General features: G+C 36.2%; 1 long non-coding RNA gene and 1 pseudogene across 2 annotated transcripts in view; one reads left to right on the forward strand and one right to left on the reverse strand.

The window, feature by feature from the left end:
• Nucleotides 1-20697, forward strand: part of LOC309477551 (chemokine XC receptor 1-like) — a 166722-nt pseudogene that overhangs the window by 67788 nt on the left and 78237 nt on the right. The gene's annotated exons all lie outside the window — the stretch shown is intronic.
• Nucleotides 5878-6657, reverse strand: LOC309477367. The gene is made up of 3 exons (XR_014198612.1): nt 6306-6657; nt 6040-6108; nt 5878-5939 (listed from the first exon to the last, which is right to left on the reverse strand). It is a non-coding gene; the product is annotated as an uncharacterized lncRNA (long non-coding RNA).

A 20697-nucleotide genomic window follows, 5' to 3' on the forward strand; every position in this document is an offset into this window, starting at 1 on the left:
GTGTGTGTGCAGCATCAATATCCTTTTTGGTCTTCCTATACATTTTTATGTTATATGGCTTATTGTCACAGAAACTGGAATTGCAACAGACTTCTTCAACCTCAATGTTTCTGTTTGTGAGATTGGCAATTGTCTGAAATGTTTAATTGATATACTGTCATTCTGGTTTTCCAATTTCAAGACATTGTCACAGTCTTTGCAAGGACTAGCCATCACTGGTCGTCCTCTGTTTCAATGTCTGATCTGTGTTGAGCGTTACCTGGCAGTGGTTCATCCTGTAACCTTTCTGAAGTTCAAACCTCTCAGATATAGAGTGATCTGTTGCATTGCTGCTTGGATAATCACTCTTGCCTCCTGTTTGTTTTGCATGTTTATTGTAATCTCGCTCAACACTAGTCCACATGCACGGCTGTTCACTGTGCAGTTTCTACTTTTCCCCTTTGTTCAGTTATTTTTCCTTGTAGCTGTTCTCATAGGTCTGAAACAGTCAGGACCAGGAGAGAATGACAAAGAAAAGGTAAACCAAATGAAAAGAAGAGCATTTAATCACATTCTAATAACTACTGTGACTGTGGTTATCATATTTGTCCCATATAAAATTTCAGCCTTCATTTTAACACAGCAGCATATTTCGGCTCTGCAGTTTATTGCTTCAATTGGTTATTTGCTAGATGGGTTTGTGCAGCCTGTTCTTTTTCTGCGACGAACTGGAAAAATCACCTGTTCCACATAATACCTGCTAATGTCACTAATTTATTATTAAAACATTTTTTCTAAATTGACATTTTCCTCTAAATAAGGATTCATGATCCCAAAACATGGTAACATGGTCACTCATTTATTCAGAGAGGTCAAACCGACTAGTGATTTAAATTGTTATTTGCATACACATTTAGCTTTTTATTTGAGTGTTAATCAGATATGGTTGTAACACTTGTTTGTGGTTTGTTTGTTTTGAATAAATACTGCATCACCCAGTTTCACCATTTTCCAGATTGAGTGTTGGACTTAGATCACCCAGTCTGTTTTTTTGTTGTTGTTTTTTGCGACCTACTCAATGTACATTTTCCCTTAATTGAAATCCCTCCATATTGCATATGAAATATTGTGTAGTAGTTATATTTATTATGTGTTTTGTTGTAATGCTTAACATTTGAAACAACAAAATACATTCATTAAATGTCTTACCTTTGGGTAATTTAAGACAAGTTGGAGTTTTTTGTGTTGATTTTTAAAAACATTCTTTTGAATAATTTTAATTATATTTGTTTGGTTGTAATAATTTTCTTTCTCTTTTTTTCTTAAGTTGAAAATAAGAAAATGGCAGTTAAGAACTATTTTATACTTAACAATGTTTTGTAAACCTGGCCCAAGATCTCATTGGCTGGAAGAGAAAAGTATGGGCTGTTAATGGCTTCAAGAAACAAATGAGCAGTCTTTTAGAGGTTTCATAGGTGATTTAACTCACTACAACATGACAAAAAATGTTGACGTCTGAGTGAAAGGCCTAAGGGCTTATCAAACAGAAAGCAATTTTGCTCTTAAAAACATGAGACGTGCATAATAGTAGCAAACTGCAGAGCCGCATGCTGATGAATAGAAAAGAAGGCTGGGTCTCGAGCGCGACACGTTGAAAAAGACGTTTGCGCAACTGTCAAAGATGATCATCTTGCGCATACTTACATAAAACCTATTAAAAAGCGTACTGTAATTCAGTAATTCCCTTACTGGTAAACTGCTGAAATTTACTGGTATTTTTGAAAAGTTCCTGTTCACACATGATCTCTTACCGGTATTTTACCAGTAAAGACTGTATGTGTGAAAGAGGCTAATGACTCAGCGTAATACGCACGACGTCACCGTTTTCACAAATTCGTGTTTTTGTAATTTACACAGAGACGATTACACCCAACGCCGTTGTCGTGTAAATGAACAGCCAAAATACATTAAAAGTTTAATGTAATTCAATGTGCCACTTGACATTTATTTTATGTTATTTGTGAAATTTACAAGCATTGTCATTTAAAAATAAATTCTACACTGATTTTTTCAGTGTGTGATTATCAGATGTGATTTAGTATTGTTTTAAAAAAATAAATAAATCATACAATACTTGGTTGCTTTTTATCTGCTTAAGACATGCTACTACTAACTATAAGTAACTTTGCAACTGCATGTTAACTAACTCACTACAAACTCATATTATGTTGAAGTTTTCCTAAACATTAAATTCTTAAACACTCAAAAATGTTTACCAAGAAGTGCCACATTTCATTTGTTTCTTCATAAGACATTGAGTATCACCCATGTATCTTATTGAATGTAAAACAAGCTTTTTTTTTTCGTGGTGAGCACTGGTTTCTGCCTTGGTACTTTGTCATGAACACAGACCTTAGCTGAGACGAGAGAGACCTGAAGGTCATTGCATGTTATGTGTTGTATATGTAGTGTACATTTCTAAAATTAAACTGTCCACAGAAAACAAATGCACACAATTTCTCCCTTCTATTTAAATGTTTTTAAGCCATTTGAATAAAGGATATTCAATCATTTTGAATCTTGTGCATGTGTTGCATATATTTGCATATGTTTTGTTTTATTTTATGTTACATATGCACATATATTCTTGTGACAGCTAAAGTGAGACAAAAAAGCACAGAGTATCATTTACACCCAGAAAGACTGGACATTCACTCTTCAGGTGACAAACTCTCCTTTTTGATTGATTTGTTTGTTTTTATTTTCAATAACATGCAAAAGCATAAGTGTGATTATCAGATGTAGTATAAATGTTATGAGTGAATTAGATAAATTAGCTGAATGAGTAAAATGGTAAAAAGTACGTTTTTTTGTTTACATGAAAAATGTTTTGTTTACAACTTTAGGCTAAGCACTCAATTTGTTTTATAATTAATTGTTATTAATAGAGACATACAAATTTGAAGTAATATTTTGGGTAATTGAAAGAGTTTAAAATATTGTGTAGAATTATGGCTTGTGATGTATTGGTTTACTAATTATTTCACTTCAGATTCCCTGGACATGAAAGTAATTTAATATAGGAAATATGAGTGTGTTGGATATTGAAGATTTAAATCTTGATTCAGTTTGTTTTGGCTTTTTCTTAGTACATTTGCTCTACTCTATCCAATAGATCACTGTTGCAACTAATTATTAATTTTATGAATGAGATTTTGAAAACTCAAGAGCAATGAACAACTCTACAGTGAAATTCAGCACTGATTCATCCACAACTTATTCCTTTGGGCCATTGGACATTTTTGAAATGTATGCATGCAGTTTTAGTTTCCTGTTTGGTCTTCCTACTCACTCCTATGTTATATGGCTCATCATCACAGGATCAAGAGTTGCATCATTGTTCTTTAAAATCAATCTGTCTGTTTGTGAGATTGGTATCTGTGACTTGATTTGTCTACTGTTATTTTGGTATAAAAGTCTCACAACATTAATGTGTTTTTTAATTGGACTAGGCATCACTGGTCATCCTCTGTTTCAGTGTCTGATGTGTGTTGAGCGTTACCTGGCAGTGGTTCATCATGTGACCTTTCTGAAAGTCAAACCTCTCAGATATAGAGTGATCTGCTGCACTGCGGCCTGGATCATCTTGGCTCCTGTATTTTCTCTATGTTCGTCTTGCCAAATACTATAGAACATGGTTCTTCTCAACACAGTTGTCTTGTGGCTGTTCTCAGAGCTCTGAAGCAGTCAGCACCAGGAGAGAGAGGGAGAGAGAGAAAGGAGGAAAACCACATGAAGAGAAGAGCGTTTAATGCCATTCTAATAAATACTGTCAATATGGTCATCATATACAGTATGTAGCAAGTAATATCAGTGTAGCCTACTAGTACTATACTTGTATGTGTACTATTTCAATACTTCTTGGGAGTAAGCTGGATAACATGAGCATGATAATTTAACAATGAGCATTTCAGCTAGAAAAAGTAAATAACAATGTGTAGTTTGTGTGTGGCCGCTGTTCCAAAATGTTTTTTTTTTTTTGTTTTTTTTGTGTTCTATTAATTTAAAAACATGGTTGGTACATTTTGTAATGTTTTACAATGATACAACCATGTGAGATTTAAATAAACACTGTTTGAGTTGTTAATACCATGTGTCTCTGTCTGTTGTTGAAGTTATGTTATTTATTCACTGTTAGACTTTTCAAGGGTTTTTTACAGTAACTTACTGGCAACACTGTTGCCAGTAAGTTACTGTAATTAAGAGTTACAGTACCAAACCATATTTCAGTTTTGTGTAATACAGTGCATTACTGTAAAAACGAAGCTAATCAGTACAGTGCATTACTGTAAAAACGAAGCTAATCAGTACACTACTGTAATTATTTTTATTTGTACTAAATATAAATTAGATTTGATAATTTTGATATATGATTAATTTTATTTTTATCCTACATAAGTACTACTTTCATACAAACCAATTAGACAAAGTTATCACAAAATACCATTTTTTTATTTAAAACATTTCATATATCTCACAAAATAAACATGCCAATGCTGGAAATGATGTGTGAAATTTTTACACATTAATGGGTGAGTTTAGGGATAATGTTTTTTGTGTTAATTTTAACTCATTCATTGTGTTAATGATTTTAACAAAGTAAATATGTCAGAGAGGTTAACACAAAGATGTGTAAACGTGTTAAATTAACACATTATGTGCTGTCCTTCACTGCAAACATTTTTGAAAACATACATAAAACCATAAACAAAACATTAGCATTTGACTAAATCAGGGTTCACCAATCTCGGTCCTGGAGGGCCGCTGTCCTGCAGAGTTTAGCTCCAACCAGCTCCAACACACCTGTTTGAAAGTTTCTAGTATGCCTAATGAGACCTTGATTAGCTGGTTCAGGTGTGTTTAATTGGAGTTGGAGCTAAACTCTGCAGGACAGTGGCCCTCCAGGACCGAGATTGGTGAACCCTGGACTAAATGAATGTAGTCATTGGTTGTTTAGCTTATACAAGTATTATAATGAAATATCAACCATTACATTCATAAAACTGCAGAATATAAATACATTTTTAAGCATTCAAAAAGGAAATGTCCAACACAGGACAAAACACAGTTCTTTTCACAATACATGACACATAACCCCACCTTCAAAATAATTTCACTTATTTCCAAAAATTTGTTGGATTCATGTACACTGGAGGCCAAAATATGTATTTAAGTGTCTTAATGTTTTTGAAAGAAGTCTCTTTGATGCTCAAGAAACATTTCTTATTATTATCAATGTCTGACTGTCTACTCCATCTTTTCTACAGCATAGGAGTAAAAGTCATCATCAAAATAATCTTTAAAAAGCCAACACAATGTTTTTGTCCACCTTTGTGAATAAATGAACTTCTCCAAAGATTGGTTCCTGTTCAGAACTTGATTGACAACATCAGAGTGTTCCCTGGTCTGCATGCGTGCCCACAAACACAAATGTACTCAGTCCTTCAGAGGAGATCCCGGTTCCAACACTATATGAGAGAGAGAGAGAGAAAGAGAGAGAGAGTATTAGTGTCACATTATTTTTAACCTCCTTTTTTTGTTAATTTTTATTATTATTTTCACAAAAACTTAAGAATATATATTTGTAAACAGCTTTTGTCAATAAATAGCATACAAAAGAACTAAATAAAATTATGCCAGATTAAATTTTAATACTTACAAATCCTAAATTCTGTCCAAAAATGCTGAGATCCATAGAAAGAACGACTGAAATCGATGATTTTAGCCCATTTCAGCTTGTCTGCAGTGAAGGAGTTCCTGTTTGAGACAAATACACAGTAAGATACATGCAAGAAATCACTGTGTGATGATCGTTCTCCTTCCTACAGTAGTTAACCCACCTGCGTGCTGATGTTAGGACCTTCCTAGTCAGGTGGGACTGCAATGGTAGAGTCTTCTGGCTAATAAAATATCAAAATAATGCAAAAATATAAACTTAAGTTGTTTAGAATGCTAGATTTTGTCTGAATGAATTAGTGAGAGTTTTACTGCAGTGCTTACCTGGATACATTTAATCTGGTGAGACTGAACAAAGACAATGGTCCATCTTCTGATTGGTTCATTTGCTGTCTAATAAAGTTAGACATAAGGCAAAGGTCACTTATTTGATATAAAGTTAGCCAATTTTATAGAGATGTTATAAGATATTGTAAGATATTGTAAGCTACTTAGTCTGCACCAGTGGCTCAAAAGCAATTTTCACATAGCGTATTGCTAATCATTTCAGCAAATTTATCTCAAAATATATCACAAATGGGCTGGCCTACCTCTGGAATCTTGCTGGAAGTCACTGGCGCGAATTGGCGCTTTGTTGCAGTTGCCTTTAAACACAAAAATGGAAGTAAATATTAAATTCCATTAAAAAAAAAGTATAATATGGTATAGTTTGCAAACTAATGCTAAAACTATAAAGGTTCTCATCAGTAGGCCAACATTAGGCTATAAACAGAATTTCACATTAGTTTATTCACATTTATTGTTAATGTAAACGCGTTGCTCGTTGGCATATTTTAACTCGACAATTCAATAATCTAACAAAGTGTGTAAAATGAAACGTTAGCTCAGTTTACCATGGTAAAGTTCGTTACCGCCATGCTGACGACGAGTAACGTTAGGCTAACGTTAACGTTATAACATAAGTTAAACTGGGCACAATCCTGACAACACACACAGAATGTTTTGTTTTTTTACCTTGCTTGCTGATCTCTCTCTCGGTGAAGTGAATTCCGTCTCTTCCCCGGGCCAGACACGAACGTCGCGATCCAACAAAAGACAGACCCCATTACCTACACTGGATGCTCTGACGCGACACGACAAATCCCAGACAGTCAGTGTAGTGCATAGACTGTAAAAAAATAGGTGTAGTGATGCGCCGCGGCCGTTATATTTCTGACGTAGTCCGATACGAGTCCAAGCGCTCGCGCTATTTCTGACAAGGGATAAACAGGTATGCATTTAAAGGTCCGGTCGCTTCAATGTGTCCAATATAGACAGCCTCTGGCTATTATAGCGTTGTAGACACGCGGTGTAAGGCAAAAATTAGGAAATAAAAAGCACGATGGAATGGTGCCAGCCAGAGAGGCAGTTACGTCAAATACAGTAGTATACAGCAAATTTAAAAAATACAGTAAGTCTCTGTATGTGGTGTTAGACGTCACAGAAAATTCCCATGATGCAATGGGAATCACAGTTATTTACTGTAAAGAGAAATAGCAGTATAATACTGGGGGATTTAAAGTAAATAACTGTAGAAATTACAGAAAAGTCTAACAGTGTTGTAATGGCCTTGAAAACAAGTGCATTCAGCATTGTGTGAATAAATTCCCCCAAGAAATTCAGCCTTCAGTATTCAGGTAACACATTTAAAATACTGTCTTGTGTAAGACAATGTAATGTTTAAAGTATATTGTACAAAGTATAACCAGCAAACAAGCAGAGCCAGGATGGTGGTTGAAAATGCTTTTGGCAGACTAAAGGGCAGATGGAGGTGTTTGCTAAAAAGAAATGACTGCAAAACACACAGGGTTAAATCCCTGGTGATAGCATGTTGTATTCTGCATAACCTCTGGGAAATGAATGATGAGTTCAGAGAAAAATGGGTTACGAGTACATTCAACCAGCCTGACTATGCACTGCCATCCACTGTAGAGGCCGATGATCTAGATGCACATACAGGTCTGATGAAGTTTTTGTACAGAGAGAGCATACATGCTATGCCTGAAATAAAATTATTTTTGTCCTTGGATTTTTGTCCTTGTGACTATATCCTTAACCAAAGTATCTTCAGAAAGCTGACACTTGAGTCAGTGAATATATAAACATAATAAAGCTACAATTGTTATTTGTAGTTATGTTTTTTTAAATTTGACTCTATCATAATAAATATAAATTATGTCATTTCATAAGTGACTGTTATCAGGTTGTTAAATAAATTACCTACACTTTGCTTATTTTACCCTGTGCACTTTCACCTGGTTTAAATACTGAGCTTATTGGATATATTTCCAGTCACTACTTTCTCAGAGCATAGTGAATATTATTAGAATGTGGTAAATCTAGAATGTGTCTTTTTACATATTGTAGTATATACTTAGCGATATAGTTTGAGTGAAATGTTTTAACATCTAACCAGCACTTCAAATCTTACCGTAAGAGCTAAAATTACCATGGAAATGAAAAGGCACTTGATCTCAAGAAAGTGACATTTTACAAACTTTATTTTTCACAAAGTACTTCTTTTAAAATATATATAAAATTGTGCGAAGAGCAATAAATTACGAGAACAGTAAAATATTAATGCACAAAGAAAAACAAATACAAATGTATTTTTGAACAACTGGACACACTCTCCAAGAACAAACAGAACAATATATACAAATTATAAATGCTAATTGTGCAAAGCAAAAAAAAAAAAAAAAATACAAATACAAAATGTGCAATTTCAAGTGCAAACTCAGAGACAGTGTTCAGTCAAGTGGCTGGGCATTGTGGTTACTTTTTGAATGACTGGACAAACTGTCCAAGAACAGACAGAAACCCGGCCTGAAAGTCCCTCTGCTGCCGTCTGCTTTCTTCAGCTTCCGACTGCAGGAATGCCAACTCTTGCCTCCTCATCTCTCTTTCCTCGGCCTGGCTCTCGAGTAACAGCTGCATAAATGTGTCACGCTGTTCTTGTCCAAGCTGCAGGGTGGCCCGGTTAGCATCTTCCATGTCCCTCAGAGCATCAAGGAAGTCACAATCCCTTTTCCTCTTCCCTAAGTGAAGAAACACATGACAATAAATACACAAGCCCACCCTGAAACAATAAAACCATAAAATAATTATTATATATATAAAGTGTTTTCACTACAGAATCTTAATTTGTAACTATTTGTGTTGGGCCATCATGCTCCATTTTTTTTTTTTTTTTTTTTTTTTGTAGTCTTAAAACCATTAAGACTACAATTAGGTTAGTTCTGAAGTATATTTTTGTCAACAGACAATGTGGCTTTATAACTTGGCATGTGTGCATTTCGGCGGGAGACATGGGACGAGGGCTACTGGTGATTGCAGGGTAAAACACACTGGCCTCCGTTGCCTGCAAATCATTGGGGTCATTCGTTTCATCTGTAAAAACACGTTAAAAAAAAGTTCGTTTGTTTTATCACTGCAACAAGTTTAAGACGATTTCCTGTAGATGTGATATTATTTACCTTCAACTGACTGGTCCTCAGATTAATGGATTCCATCAACGCAATTGCTGAGTCTTTTGTCACTGCTGCTCCAGGGAACCAAACCTGTTGGTTCTAACAGGAGGCCTCAGTCGCCTGGGCCCACAAACAAAGTGAGCAACTAGAGAATGCTTCCCTAATGGCCCCCCATCAATCAAGGTCGTCGCAAGACGATAAAGCAGCCACATAAACCCTGAGAGTGTCAGGTCATGTGCCTGCTGATAATTTCTCCTGCAGGAAGTCCAGAACTGAAGCAATCTGGCTGTTAACTGGATCTGCATTACGTGCAGTGCTCCACCTTTCAAAGACACCCCATTTATTGCCATAAATTATTCTAGTGGAGGGATCCCTATAGCACTGAGAATGGTCTCAATAACTTCAGGTGAAAGCCCAGTGTCCCTCATTTGGTACCCTTCAGGGGCCAGACATGAAGGTTCCACAGCTCGGGTCGGGGATGAAATATCGTCCCCTGCGCTTGACACAGACGGTCCCTCCTCTACGGTATCGCCCAAGGTGAGCCGTCGAGGAGAGATATTATCTCTGAGAACCATACTCTGTTCGGTCAACGAGGCGCTATTAGTACGAGGGTCAAGACCCTTGTTAGCGAACTCTGGCTAGAACTCCCGGGAGCAAAGAAACCAGAGGAAACACATACAGGTGCATTCTGGGCCATGTATGGGCCTGAAGACAAAAAGACCTGTCGGTGTACCTGTGGCACATCTAATTATATCCTCTGTCGAATGAACATTCCGATGATGTCACTGTCCGAGGCTATAAAAGTTCAAAGTCAATTCCATTGACGTGTTGCACACATATATTCACAGCTGGTCACACAAAAAGTGTTCCCAGAGCGATGAACCAAGCGCAGCATTGAGCGTAGCTCAAGTGCGGAACATAAATCATGTGTGCCAAACTCACAAGACATAATGACACGCGATATATGTTTTTAAAAATGCAAACCATTATTTTATTTTATGTCAGCATAAACATACATCACTAGACAGCTAATTAACATAATCTAGCTAACATTTATAATTTATTTATGGCTGAAATGTTGCACGTGTGTAACATTAGCCTATATTGAATCCGTGCATTTGGTCTTAAAGTGACAACAGCATAATACCTGCTGTTGTCTGTCATTAATGTTCATCATACAACAAAAAAGAGAGAATCTCTCACTGCTCTTGTCTTAATCATTTTTGGTCTTTTTCATTTGTGTCTTTTTTTTTTCAGTTGTGATGTCCTATTGGTTGTGTAACCCAGGCTACTAGTAAACAAATAAGTATGTAAGTTAATCGAAAGAGAACAGCTGAAAAAAAAAGAGAAAAAGACTGTTCTAGACTGAAAAGAGAATCACCCAATCACACATTGCGCTGCAGTGACTGACACTTCTGTGAGCCAATGGCAGCAGCACATCAGGTTGCGCAAGTCCCTCTTTGAATGCGAGCGGCAGATGAGAAAAAGCAAGTCAGAGAACGCAGCTGTGCGGAGTAGGCTAATCTCCAGGGGCCTCATTTATAAAACTGTGCGTAGGAACCTTACTAAAAGTGTACGTACGCACAAAAGCCCAAAATGGCGTACGCAAAAAAATATTCAGACTTATAAAACCGTGCGTACGCCAGAACCTGCGCAGAATTCACTTTATAAATCCCAGTCAGCGGAAGATTGTGCGTACATGCGTCTCCACCCGAAATAACCATATATGGAGCTTACAACGCCTAGTTTTACTATGCAGATCCTCATCTACATATCATTTGTATATGATTATTCATCCACATGATAACTTAAACGTTATCACGTGGATGGATAATAATATGCAAATGATATAAACGGTACAAGAAACATTACATTAATACAAATCAAGTAGTTACCTATCCTTGCCTTGTTTTTGAATAGCCTACATAAATCAAATAGTGTAAAATACATTTCAGAGAAAGTTTTTCTCAATCTTTTCCACTTGCCGAATTGTATTTTTAATTGATTTATATTTTTAATGGAAACAGATAGGCCTTGGGCATTATTTGCACAAAACTATTTTCTCAGACAATCTGGTATTATCATGATACGCAATTATCTCTGTGGTTAAAACAAGCACGCCACAGGAAAAGTGTTCAAAAACAATCGCATCCACAACAAATATTTCTAATGATTGAATTTAAAAAAAAATTGTAACTTCAGTAATGATTTCATGTTTAAGTGTTTAACTCCATTAATTTGAATGGCATATTTAATATAAATGTTTATATCAGAAGTATTTTATTTATTTAAACTGTTATTTGCGTCAGTTTCACTAAACGGCTCAACACTCTCGCTGCCGCGGACATTTAAGTAGGGATGGATATTTGCTTCAAGTGACAGGCTTGGTGATTGAAATTGTATTTGTATAATCTTTCTGTATATGTTTAATTTTCTTTAGATTTTCTGTATAAAAGTGACCAAAAATACATTTAACTCCAGCTCACCATCGGTGTCGCCAAAGTGCTCCATTTCCAAAATGTGCGTACGCATGGGTCAGAGTTTGCGTGCAGGTGCGCAAATTTTCCCGTCAAGTTTTTCTTTATAAATCCCACCTTTTGCGCAGGAACTGGCGTACGCATGTTTTCAGCCCCGTTTTGTGCGTACGCAAGCTTTATAAATAAGGCCCCAGAAGTTTCCCGCATTTAAGCTAAAGAGTCAGAGTGAAAAGAGACCAGATAAAATAAAGTTGAATATTTGAATGAAACGTTGATAAGCTGTCATCGGAGCGAGAAGAGGACGAGTCAAAGAAATAGGCTAGTAACTGATGAAGACCAACGCAACTTTAAAGTGCTGCGTATTAACTTCCCTGCTTGAATATAGACTATTTTCTTGCCTTGGCTGGGTTTTTTTGTGAGAGATTGTGATTCACCATCAGAAGTTTTCCTGTTCCATATCGGACACACGAGACGCAATAAGCGTATAAACACGGCGAGCCACGCACGGATTCGATTCACTTGTTGAACTGTGCTCATCAGATCTGGTAGGAGAATTCCTTTCCTTTTGTTTCGTTGCTCTTGGACAAAAAGGGCCTGGACTCATTGCGAACTGTTTTTTCTTTCTTTTTTTTCCTCCGAATCTTCAACTAAAGACATTTAACTTTGAACTGAAAACCAACATTTTCTTGAACTGAGTCAATTGATTCTGTTCGTCTGAGTCGATTCCACCAATTGAATCTTGAGCATTTGATTCACAAACTGAAAAGAATACTACAGTTTTGAGGGAAAAAGTGTTTATTTGAATTTGAAAAGTGAAATTGAGAATTCATTCTGTACATTGAATCAAATTGACTGTTTACGAATTCTGAGTATTCAAGTGAATGCATTATTTTGTTTGAGAATATTGCTTACTGTTTCCTTGAAGTATTACATTTTTCCAATTGTTTTATTTTTATTTTACTTTATTGTACAAAGGGAATAATCTGATTTACATTGAGTCGAGCTGTTAAGGTTGCTCATTCAAGTACTTACAAAAGAGTGTGGAGAACAAATATTGTCACTTATTGTCCATTGCTAATTAATTGATTACATTGTGATTTTGCATTTCAAACAACAAAAAGAAAAAAGATCATTTTACTTTAATATAAACCCTCAGTTGAATCATAAAAAAGACTCTGTTGATAATTCACCACCACTGTGCTGCCTTCCTCTCTCCAGTAGTCGCACCTATCTTCTGATCCTTTGGCCCATAGTGAAATACTTACCCGTGTGATGCGCCCCACGCTACACTTGTAATTAGTTTCTTTGTTCTTATTTTATCATTGACTTCTTGTCTTCTGTAAGCTTGAGAAGTTATACAGTGGGGAGAACACGTATTTCATACACTGCCGATTTAGCAGGTTTTCCCACTTACAAAGCATGTAGAAGTCTGTAATTGTTATCATAGGTACTCTTCAACTGTGAGTGACAGAATCAAAACAACTAAAACAAAAATCCAGAAAATCACATTGTATGATTTTTAAGTAATTAATTTGCATTTTATTGCATGACATAAGTATTTGATACATCAGAAAAGCAGAACTTAATATTTGGTACAGAAACCTTTGTTTGCAATTACAGAGATCATACGTTTCCTGTAGTTCTTGACCAGGTTTGCACACACTGCAGTAGGGATTTTGGCCCACTCCTCCATACAGACCTTCTCCAGATCCTTCAGGTTTCGGGGCTGTCGCTGGGCAATACGGACTTTCAGCTCCCTCCAAAAATTTTCTATTGGGTTCAGGTCTGGAGACTGGCTAGGCCACTCCAGGACCTTGAGATGCTTCTTACAGAGCCACTCCTTAGTTGCCCTGGCTTTGTGTTTCGGGTTGTTGTCATGCTGGAAGACCCAGCCACGACCCATCTTCACATTTACATTTACATTTAGTCATTTAGCAGACGCTTTTGTCCAAAGCGACTTACAAATTGGGACTAAATTAAGCAAGTCATCGTGAAGAGGCAAAAACAACGCAAGAAGTGCTCAAAATACGAAGTTCAGGCATTATTCAGAGTAGCATAAGCCCGATAAGCGAGAATTTACAGGAATATATACATATATGGGTAGTTGACGTGACGTGGCTTTTTCACCGTCACAGAAGATAAAAAATAATTTCTTTCACATTTTCATCATTTAGAATACTATAAATGGTTAAACATTTTCTTGTTTTACATGAATTTGTTGTTTAAATACCCAAGTAATTTTTTTACAACTTTGAGCCAAATCTCAAAATCGTCCTATGGTGTGATGGTAGACAACATTATTTCATAAATATTAACTTTTATAAATAAAGAAAATAATGTTTAAACATCTTAATGAACACTCCTGGCATAATTGTGCAAGTGTCTATTTCACTAAGTGGCCATCACTTTCCCTATACATACATTTCTAAAAGTGTAGGAATTTAATAAAGTTTGTCACAGAAAAAAAATGTCCTTTGGTGTTATGCAATAACCTGATATTAAGTTGGGCAATATCATGGACAACTAAATTTAGTTGAAAGGCCCGATTCAAGGTCATGTGACTGAAGACCCCTATGAAACCCATGAGCAGTGCACATGGCAAGTATTTCTCTCAGAATTGTTCAAATATTTAACTATGTTTTCAGACCACTGAAATTGTTAAGTTTTTTTGTCCTTTAGTGTGACACTCCTAAATATAATTTTTTTATAAAAATGTGTATTTTTAACAGCAAGACTATGCAATATTATGCAAATGTATCATGCCAATTGCTAATAACAGTTCAGCTAGTATTAGCATGGTTATTAACTGCCACAAAAGCTCAAATGTCCTTTGGTGTGACAGAAAATGTCACTGGAAATGTCCTTTGGTGTGACACTTTGGCCTGTCACACCATAGGACACAGATGTCACACCATAGGACAAGACCTCCTTAAGAAGCTTTTAAGACGAATATATAAAGTTTCAACAAAAAAAACGATGTCCTCTTTTATTATTGTTACAATAAACACTATATATTCTGACTCTTTTTATGCAATGACTATCTTTGTCCTTTAGTGTGACGTTTTGTCCTATGGTGTGACAAACATAAAACAACAGAAAAATATACTTATTTTAAAATATCTTTTTTAAAAAAAGAGTCAAGTTTGGCATTAGGGGAGTTACAATAATATCTCCTCTTAAATGGGTACAATTTCAAACAGTTTTGTAAGGTTGGCAAAAAAGTTTTATTGACATTCGTAGGGAAAAGTTTATCAGGTTCATCTATCCATGGTGAAAATGATTCTAATTAGTACTTTCATGTAAAATAAATATCACTTTAAGAAAATAATGTTTTAATAATGTTAACAATTCTGTCTCAAGTATTTTTTATGTTATTTAATATAATTTCTTAGTACTTTTTAAATGTCACACCATAGGACACATTTACAGTACTGTTGAGTGAAAACGTGAAAAAAATACGTGAAGTCATTGACAAAATGAGTGACCACTACTATTTTCTGAAACTGCAGTTTTCATACTCCATAAATATATGTATTTTTTCTTAAAAAGTTATGTTTTCCAAAAAAAGTACTTTTTCTTGGCCATTTGTCAACTACCCATATATACATTTTTTTTTTTTTTTATGAGGTTAAGTGCTCACGGAAGAGAAGAGTTTTTAGCTCTTTTTTGAATGTTGTCATGGATTCTGCATTCCGGATGCCGGTGGGGAGATCATTCCACCAGCATGGAACTGTGAATGAGAATGTTCTGGAAAGTGATTTTTTGGCTCTCTGTGATGGGACCACGAGACGTCGCTCGTTGACCGATCGAAGGCTTCTGGTAGGGATGTAGACTTGTAGGAGTGAGTGAAAGTAGGACGGAGCTGAGCCTGTGACAGATCTGTAAGCAAGTGTCAGTGCCTTGAACTTGATGCGAGCAGAGAGAGGTAGCCAGTGCAGTGAGATGAACAAAGGAGTGACATGGGCCCTCTTGGGCTCGTTGAAGACAAGACGAGCTGCAGCGTTCTGAATCATTTGTAGAGGTTTAGTTGCACATGATGGAAGTCCAGCCAGAAGAGCATTGCAGTAGTCAAGCCTAGTAATGACCAGGGCCTGGACGAGAAGTTGTGTTGCATGCTCAGTTAGGAAATGCCTGATCTTCCTGATGTTGTGCAGTGCAAACCTGCATGATCGAGCTGTCTTTGAAATGTGATCTGTGAAGGTCAGCTGGTCATCCACTGTTACTCCAAGATTTCTGACCGACCTTGATGGGGTGATTGATGATGAGTCTAGCTGGATAGTGAAGTCGTGTTGCAGAGACGGATTGGCAGGGAGGACGAGAAGCTCAGTCTTTGCTAGGTTGAGCTGCAGGTGATGTTCCTTCATCCATGTCGAGATGTCCGCCAGACAGCTTGAGATCCGTGCAGCTACTGTGGGATCATCTGGTTGAAATGAGAGGAAGAGCTGTGTGTCATCAGCATAGCAGTGGTAGGAGAAACCATGTGCCTGTATGATGTGTCCCAGTGATATGGTGTAGATGGAGAAGAGGAGGGGACCAAGAACTGAACCCTGAGGAACCCCTGTGGTCAGATGATATGCTCTGGATGCCTCGCCTCTCCATGCGACCCTGAAGGACCTACCTGTGAGATAGGACTCAAACCAGTGGAGGGAGGTTCAATGCTCTTACTGAGGGAAGGAGGTTGTTGGCCAAGATCTCGCGATACATGGCCCCATCCATCCTCCCCTCAATACGGTGCAGTCGTCCTGTCCCCTTTGCAGAAAAGCATCGCCAAAGAATGATGTTTCCACCTCCATGCTTCACGGTTGGGATGGTGTTCTTTGGGTTGTACTCATTCTTCTTCTTCCTCCAAACACAGCAAGTGGAGTTTAGACCAAAAAGCTCTATTTATGTCTCATCAAACCACATGACCTTCTCCCATTCCTCCTCTGGATCATCCAGATGGTCATTGGCAAACTTCAGACGGGCCTGGACATGCGCTGGCTTGAGCAGGGGGACCTTGCGTGCGCTGCAGGATTTTAATCCATGATGGTGTAGTGTGTTACTAATAGGGCTCCTATACTCATCAGAGGCGAGATGACGACAGTGCTGCGACGTTGAACGGTCGAAGTCATTAGTAAACATTGATAACAAGATAGCTATGGATGAACACCATTTGTTTGAAACTGCTTTGGTCGCTACAATGAAAGATTTAGACTTTTTTCTCTAAAAGAGGAACAGAAGACGGCGCTCGAATCGTTCCTTTGCAAGAAGGGCGTTTTTGCTGTTTTGCCGACCGGATACGGTAAGAGTCTAATCTACCATTTAGCTCCGCTGGTAGCTAAGCGATAACTTGTTGTGATTGGTCATAGTGTTATCCAATTGCGTGCAGTGAGATTTTCAAATGCATGCTTCGTGCCGCCCTTCGAGCTTGCCGATTTTCATTAGTCGACGCCAGACCATTAATCTTTTAGGTCTGGATTTCCAGGCTATGAAATTTGTGGCAAGAACTGTGAAATTTCAATTGTATCAACATTTTTGAAAAACCTTATTCAAAGCAAACATAATTATATAGTATTATATATTGCTATCATGAAATAAAATAATCCATATCGAGATGTAAGATTTGCGTCCTATCGCCCACCCCCAAGAAAGACCTCTTTAAATGTTATGAGCTGTATGAAGTGTCATTTCTACAATTCATTTCCTCAGAAAGAAAATGCACAATTTCTCCATACTATTTAAATGTTTTAAGACATTTGAATGGAAGACCATTGATCATTTTGAATCTTGCGCATGTCTTGCATATGTTTGCATATGTTTTGTTTTAAGTGACATGTTACATATGAAGCTATGTACATATATTCTTGTGACAGCTGTAAAGTGAGACTAGAAAAACAGCACAGAGTGTCATTTACACCCAGAGAGACTAGACATTCACTCTTCAGGTGACAAACTCTCCTTTTTGATTGATTAGTTTGTTTTTTCTTTTCAGTAAAATGCAAAAACATGAGTGTGATTATTAGATGTAGTTTAAGTGTTATGGCTGAATTAGATAAATTAGCTGAATGAGTAAAATTGTGCTGAAATGTATTGTTTAATTTTAGAAATATAATAGAAAATGTTTTGTTTACAACTCCATGCTAATAAATACACTACATTTGTTTTATAATAATTACCATACCAAGTAATCGTTTTGGGTAATTTAAAGCATTAGTTTAAACAACTGTATAGAATTCAAGCTTGTGATGCATTTGTTTAATAATAATGTCACTTAAAATTCACTGGACATGAAATTAATTAAAAATTCTAAAGATCTGGTAAAATGAATGTTTGGATTTAAATTATGAGTGCTCTTCTCTTTTTTAATAGATCACTGTTTCAAGATATATATATATTTTTTATTATATTTTGAGAACACAAGATGGAAATGAACAACTCTACAGTGAACTTCACTGAATCATCCACAACTTATTCCTTTGGGCCATTGGACATTTTTGAAATGTATGCATGCAGTTTTAGTTTCCTGTTTGGTCTTCCTACTCACTCCTATGTTATATGGCTCATCATCACAGGATCAAGAGTTGCATCAGTGTTCTTTCAACTCAATCTGTCTGTTTGTGAGATTGGTATCTGTGTGACTAGTTTGATTTTTCTACTGTGTTTTTGGTTTTCAAGTCTCACAACATTAATGTGCTTTTTAATTGGACTAGGCATCACCGGTCGTCCTCTGTTTCAGTGTCTGATGTGTGTTGAGCGTTACCTGGCAGTGGTTCATCCTGTAAACTTTCTGAAGTTCAAACCTCTCAGATATAGAGTGATCTGCTGCACTGCGGTCTGGATCATCACTCTTGGCTCCTGTATTTTCTCTATGTTCTTCTTGCTGAATACTATAGAACAAATATGGTTCTACTCAACACAGTTCCTCCTGTTCTTCTCCATCCAGTTGTTCTGCTGTGTGGCTGTTCTCAGAGCTCTGAAGCAGTCAGGACCAGGAGAGAGAGGGAAAGAGAGAAAGGAGGAAAACCACATGAAGAGAAGAGCATTTTATGTCATTCTAATAACTACTGTCAACATGGTCATCATATATGTCCCATATACTATGACAGGAATCTTTACCATTGTGACAAAACAGAATATTCGTGCACTTTGGTGCATTTGTATAGTTTGCTTTTTGCTGGCTGGTTTTGTTCAGCCTGTTCTTTATCTGTACCATGCTGAAAAACTATCCTGCCTCTGTTCCTCAAAAGTTATGTAACTAATCCTTATTTATATTTTTTTTACTAATCAATAACTTCTATAACAGTATAGAAAAACTTAGAAAAGCTAACAAGAAAATGTTCCACAGATGAATAGTGGACACACCCTGATAAAATACATTCATTGAATGCATTTGTCGCAATGTGTTTACTAAATGCTTTTTGTTGCAAAATACATTTATTTATTAATGTATTATTATTTATTAGTAATTATTAATATTAATATTGAGTATTTATTCTTTATTTTCCATTGGATTCCACAAAAGAAGAAGAAATTCACACAATTTCTCAGATATATTCAAATGGTTTAAAACATTTTGAATGAACATCAATCATTTTTCAACCACATGCATTTGTGTATGTTTTTTTTTATGTGACATTTATCATTGCAACAACTTTGAAGTGAGAATACAAAAACAGGACAGAGTTTTTTTTACACCCAGAGAGACTGGACATTCACTCTTCAGGTGACAACCTCTCCTTTTTGACTTAATTTGTTTATTCCATTGAGTGATATGCAAAAAATATTAACATGATTAGCAGACTGCTCTAGATTAAGAGTTATGGACAACTTAGATGAATTAGCTGTTGGGTAAAACAGGGAGAGGTGTTTTGTTTTAATTGAGATTTGGAATATGACCATAGACTATGATTATGCACAACATTGTTTTTTTTCTTTTTGTTCTTCTTCTTCTTCTTCAGTGCAGAGTTATTTATCTAGTATTCTTACTCTTATCTTCACTGTAAAAAAAAATGACATCCCCAAGTCAAAAATTTCAAGTGACCGATAACATCTTAATTTTTCAATTATTCTTACGTATTATTTCTCATTGAGCCAATGTTAACAGACTATTGCAACAAGAATTTCACTTGGGCCAATTGAAAAATGTAGATGTTATCGGTCACTTTAAATTTTTGATTTGGGAGGGTTAGAAATTTTTTACAGTGTTCCTATAGATAACTTAATATTCATTTTGTGAGATTTTCAAGACAAGAAGAAGATGAATGACTCTACAGTGAACTTCACCATTAAAGCATCCTCAAACTCCACTGCTCATTCCATCGAGCAGCTTTAGTTTTCTGTTAGGTCTTTCTACACTTCTACGTTATATGGCTCATTGTCACAGGAACAGGAAGTGGAGTCGCTTCCTCAATCTCTCTGTTTGTGAGATTGGTAACTGTCATGTTGTTTTGATTCAATCGCAATTTGTTTTTCATGTCTCAAGAGAGTATCACAGATTCTACAAGGCCTATGCTAACCTTTCTGAAGTGCAAACCTCTATAGAGTGATCCGCTGCACTGTGGTCTGGATAATCACTCTTAGCTCCTGTTTGTTCTCCATGTTCATTTTTATTTTATTTTATTTTATTTTATTTTATTTTATTTTATTTTATTTTATTTTATTTTTGTATTGCAAGTTAAAACATTGTAGCTTATACAAGGTAAAAGATCAATGACATATATACACATACAGAAGAGAGAGGGACATACAGAACACCCAAAAAAAGAGAAAAGAAAAGAAAAGAAAAATAAAACAACTAAATATAAATATATCAATATAGTGATGTATGCAGGTACATTGATAAGTTTAAGCAATGAGATATTTTAGTGATATAGAGGCACTTTAAGAGAATCATAGTAATTGTGACAGAGTTGCAGTAATAGTAGTAGTAGTAACAATAATATTCATGATTGTCAAGTTGTGATCTATTTTTTGTGCAATTCCCCACTTGAAAAGGACAGTCCCTCCACATGAAGGTC

The sequence above is a fragment of the Leuciscus leuciscus genome (genome assembly GCF_965113295.1).
Source record: "Leuciscus leuciscus genome assembly, chromosome: 16".
In the NCBI taxonomy this organism is placed as follows: domain Eukaryota; kingdom Metazoa; phylum Chordata; class Actinopteri; order Cypriniformes; family Leuciscidae; genus Leuciscus; species Leuciscus leuciscus.